Here is a 6000-nt window from a genome sequence, read left to right as displayed (position 1 = left end):
GAAGAGTTGGGGTAGGGGAAACACAATCAAATACACTGTATGAAAAATTTTAAATGTGGATAGATATTGAAATTTAGGAACCATTAGCATGTTGAAGGTATTTCAAACAATGAATCTAGAAACAGCTGTGTTGGTTCTCTTATGATGACTGTCAAGCTGTATTTTCAGTTAAACCCTTCAAAGCTGAACTCATCATTTCATTTCAAATCGATGGTCCTTTCAGTGCTATCTATTCAAATCTTTGGTATAAAAATCTCTTGTATGTTTTCTCTCATATGTGGAAACTTGCAGAGGGGCAAATGAAAAGAATGCCCAACAGAAATCACCACAGATATGAAAAAGGAAAATGCAAAAGGGACACAAAAGATGGCTGTTAGAGGAGGTGAATCTGCTCAAAGTACCTTGTGTACCGGCTTGTGATATCATAGTAAACCCATTATTTGTAGAATTAACAGATAATAAGAGAATTTGGCTGCTACAATTGGTGAGAAAGAGAGACAACTGAGTACTCAGCACTAAGGGGGACATTTATATGATTGCCTCTACCATCCAGGGAATATTGCAGAATAAGACACAAAAAGATTGTAAGAGCTAGAAGGCAAGAAAGGAGCAGGAGAATGCTATGTTGAGCATGACACAGCTTTTACAATCATGACTACAAAACAGTTATAGCTGCCTATAGTAGGCCTCTATAAGGTAGGGTCTATCATCAACCAGTCATGGATAGAAGAGTGGCTTATATGGCATACCCATGTCTGATAAATTACTATCTGGTAATTATGGAGAATGGCCTGTCTTAAGATGTGTGTCCACTGATGAACCCACCAGTGTCCAGTGAACAACTCAGTATCCATAGTCACAGAGATGTCCCTAGTTAAACATAGTGGGATGCAAATCAAAACAAAAAGATTTAAATATGGAAGAGGAACCTGAAAGGTACATGAAAGGATTCACAGGTATTGACAGGAAATAAAAAGTTAGATGATCAATCAGCTGCCATTACTCCCTACCACCTCCACCCTCCAGTAGAGTGAGTGAGCAAGCAGTGAGTGCCACTCAACTTATCCCTCTCCAGGTCCCCTGACCCGCAGAGGCCACCAGACACATCCTGCCACCAGATCCTGCAGAGGGACCTAGAGGCAGTCCAAAGCAGCCAACATCATCCGCCATTACTGCTTACCACCTCCATGCTCTGATAGAGCAAGCAAGCAAACAAGAGGAGAGGAGAGACCCTTGAACCCATATCCACCAAAAGAGGGAGAGATCCCACCTATACCTAATGGAAGAAGAGATGGGAAGACAACAGTATAAGAACACGTCTAACAACAGAAAGACTTGTATGACACCACCAGAGTCTAGGGAATCTATAACACAAAGACCTGAACATACCAATGCAGAAAAAACAGAAGAGAATGGCCTTAAATACAGCTTTATGAAAATGATAGAGGCCCTCAAAGAGGATATGAGAAAATCCCTTAAAGAAATGGAAGAAAAAACAAACAAAAATGGAAAGAAATAGGGGGAAAGACAAACCAAAAAATGCAAGAAATAAAAAAAATCTCTTAAAGAAAGCAAAGAAAAAACAATCAAAAAGATGGAGGTAACAATTTAAACAGTTCAAGACCTGAAACCTGAAGTAGAGACAATAAAGAAAACACCAACTGAGGGAATGCTGGAAATAGAAAAGCTGAGTAAATGATCAGGAACTACAGATGCAAACATAACCAACAGAATACTAGAGATGGAAGAGAGAATCTCAGGCACTGAAGATAAACTAGAGGCAATAGATTCATCAACCAAAGAAATTCTTAAATCCAACAAATCCTTAACACAAAATATCCAGGAAATATGGGAATCCATGAAAAGACCAAACCTGAGAATAATAGGTATAGAAGAAGAAAAGAAGCCCAGATCAACGGTGTAAAAAAACATACTCACCAAAATCATAGAAGAAAACTTTCCCAACCTGATGAAGGACGTGCCTATGAAAATGCAAGAAGTTTACCGAACACCAAATAGACTAGACCAAAAAAAGTCCCCTTGCCACATTATAACCAAAAGACCAGGATACAGAATAAAGAAAGAATATTAAGAGCAGTGAAGGAAAAAGGTCAAGTAACATGTAAAGGCAGACCTATCAGAATTATACCCGAATTCTCTATGGAAACCCTGAAAGCCAGAAGGTCCTAGATTATGTTCTGCAAACACTAAGAGACCACGGATGCAAGTCCAGACGACTATACCCAGCAAAACTCTCAATCACAATAGATGGAGAACACTAGATATTTCATGACAAAACCAGACTTGCATAATACGTATCCACAAATCCAGCTCTACAGAAAGTTCTGGAAGGAAAACTCCAACCCAAGGATGTCAACGACACTAAGAAAAACATAGGCAATAGATAATCTCACTTTACCAAAAACCAGAAATAGGGGAAAAACTCGTACATAATACCACCATCAAAAACAAATACAAAACAAACAAGAAATGACAATCAATGGTCATTTAATATCCCTCAATAACAATGGTCTTAACTCACCTATAAAAAGACACAGACTAACAGAATGGATACAAAATCCATTCTGCTGCATACAAGAAACACACCTCACCTTAAAAGACAGACATTTCCTCAGAGTAAAGGGTTAGGAAAAGATTTTCCAATCAAATGGCCCCAAGAAGCAAAATGGTATAGGTATCCTAATATCTAACAAATTAGACTTCAAACTAAAATTAATCAAAAGAATTGAATTTGGTCATTTCATATTCATCACAGGAAAAATCCATTAAGAAGAAGTCCCAATTCTGAACATCTATGCACCAAATAAAAACAAAACCCACATTTATAAAGGAACATTATAATTTCACATGTCAATCCCTTCTCCTTCTCTCCCCCTCCCCCAACTCCCCACCTGCCCCCTCCCCACTCTGTAGGGCCCTCCAGGGGGCCTCCCCAAATTCCACAAGATCATCCTGGGCTGGGCCTAGGCCATCCCTTCCTGTGGGATGGGTGCTCAAAGACCCTTCCTACACTAGGGAAAAATACTGATCCACTACGAGAGGCCCCATAGAGTGCTGAGGCTGTCCACTATCTCTGTATCTCATCGATATTGTACTTAAAGCACTAGCTAGAGCAATAAGACAACAAAAGGAGATCAAGTGGATACAAATTGGAAAGGAAGAAGTCAAACTTTCACTGTTTGCAGATGATATGATAGTTTACTTAAGTGACCTGAAAACCTCTACCAGGGAACTCCTACAACTGGTAAACACGTGCAGCAAAATAGCAGGATACAAGATTAACTCAAAAAAACAATAGCTCTAATATATACAGAGGAAAAGTGGGCTAAGAAAGAAATCAGAGAAACATCATCCTTTACAATAGCCACAAACAACATAAAATATCTTGGGGTAACACTAACCAAACAAATGAAAGACCTATATAGCAAGAACTTTGAGGCTTAAAAGAAAGAAATTAAGGAAAATACCAGAAAATGGAAAATCTCCCATGCTCGTGGATAGGTAGGATCAACATAGTAAAAATGGCAATCTTGCCAAAAGCAATCTACAGATTCAATGCAATCCCCATCAAAGTACTGGCACAATTCTTCACAGACATTGATAGAACAGTAATCAACTTTATAAACAAAAACCCAGGATAGCAAAACATCCCTGTAAAATAAAGGAACTTGCAGAGGCATCACCATCCTTGACTTCATGCTCTAGTATAGAGCTATAGTCCAGAAAACAGCTTGGTATTGGCACAAAAATAGACAGGTAGACCAATGTAATCGAATTGAAAACCCTGATATGAACACAAACGCCTGATTTTTGACAAAGGAGCTAAAATTCTACAATGGAAAAAAGAAAGCATCTTTAACAAGTGATGCTGGCATAGCTGGATACTTGGATACCCATCGCATGCACAACACTTAAATCCAAATTGATCAAAGACCTTAACATAAATCCACTCACACTGAACCTCTGAGAAGAGAAAGTGGGAGGTACCCTTGAAAAAATGATACTGGGGAACACTTCCTGAAAATAACAGCAGTAGCACAGACACTGAGATAGAAAATAAATGGAACCGCCTGAACCTGAGAAGCTTCTGTAAGGCAAAGGACACAGTCAACAAGACAACATGGCAGCCCACAGAATGGGAAAAGAAATTCACCAACCCCACATCTGACAGAGGGCTGATCTCTAAAATTTGTAAAGAAGCTAGTCTACAAAACACCAAACAATCCAATTAAGAAGTGGGGTACAGAACTACATAGACAATTCTCAATAGAGGAATCTAAAATGGCTGAAAGACACATAAGAAAGTGCTCAACATCCTTAGCCATCAGTGAAATGCAAATCAAAACAACTCTGAGATACCATCTTACTCCTGTCAGAATGGCTAAAATCAAAAACACCAATGACAGTTTATGCTGGAGAGAATGTGGAGTGGGAGTGCAAACTTGTACAGCCTCTTTGGAAATCAGTATGGTGGTTCCTCAGGAAAATGGAAATCAGTCTACCAAAAGATACAGCAATTCCACTCTTAGAAACACATTCATACAACAAAGACATCTGTTCAACTATGTTCGTGGCAGCATTATTTGTAACAGTCAGAACCTGGAAACAACCTAGATGTCCCTCAGCTGAATAATGGATAGAGAAAATGTGGTACACTTATACAATGGAGTACTACTTAGTGGGAAAAAATGGAATCTTGAAATTCAAAGGGAAATGGATGGCACTCAAAGAAACCATCCTGAGGGAGGTAACCCAGTCACAAAAAGACAAACAAGGTATGTACTCACTCATGTATAGATTTTAGACGTGAAGTAGGGGATGGCCAGCCTACAATCCACTCAGCCAGAGAGGCTAGGAAAGGGGGATTACCCTAAGAGAGACATGCATGGTACCCTTGTGAAGGGGAAGGAGACAGGATCTCCTGAGTGGACAGGGAGCATGATGGGGAGGAGAGAGGGATCTGGGACAAAGAGAAGGAGAAAGGAGGAGGGCAGAGGAGGAAATGGGGGAGCAGGAAGTTTGAGTTGGGTGAAGAATAGAGAGCATGCAGAGAGGGTTGGAGAAGCCCACAGAAACAGCTGACCTGATCAAGGGGTGCTCATGGACCCTAGACTGATGGCTGAGAGGCCAGCATAGGACTGACCCAGACCCCCTGAAAGTGTGAGTCAGTGAGGAGGCCTTGGCAATCTATGGGGCCTTTGGCAGTGGATCAATATTTATCCCTGTTGTATGAATGGACTTTGGGAGCCTATTCCACGTGGAGGGATGCTATCTCAGCGTGGACACATGGGGGAGGGCCTAGGCCCTGCCCTGTATGATAAGACATACTTTGGTGATTCCCCCATGGAGGGCCTCACCCTCCCTGGAGAGCAGAGGGGGCATGGGGTGAGTGGTTGTTGAGGGCAGGGGAGGAGGGATGGGTGAGGGAGCTGGGATTGACTTGTGAAGCAAGCTTGTTTCTAATTTAAATAAATAAATAAATAAATAAATAAATAAATAAATAAATAAATAAATAAAAATAAAACAAGTTGGGTGGTCTCAGTAATCAGAACATGTTACATAATTGTATAGGACTGTCAAAGAACAAATTTAAATAATCAAAATAATTAAAAATTAACAGCATTTCTATGTATTTGCAACCTAGGCCAAACATATTATTAGTTTTCTTCGACTTTACCTTTTCTCCCGTTGCTGCTCATTTCAGCTTTTTCAGTTTGTACATCAGGCTTTCTGTCGTACATTATTAGGGCTATTGTTATGGTGTCCTAAGTGTTTGTACTATCCTTACCCTACTTTCTCCAAATCCATAATTTGAATTGCTCCCAGAGATTTATCTAACTGTAATTCACAATCATAGAATTCATGTACTTCAAATTATTCTGTTATTCTGCATTTGTCTTTCATATGTTCTATTATTCAAAATGTAGTTATTCATCACCCACTATGAATAAGACATTGGGTCACAGGAAATCCAAGTCA

Source organism: Cricetulus griseus, chromosome X (genome assembly GCF_003668045.3).
Source record: "Cricetulus griseus strain 17A/GY chromosome X, alternate assembly CriGri-PICRH-1.0, whole genome shotgun sequence".
NCBI lineage: Eukaryota > Metazoa > Chordata > Mammalia > Rodentia > Cricetidae > Cricetulus > Cricetulus griseus.
Note: the sequence above shows the minus strand (reverse complement) of the source record.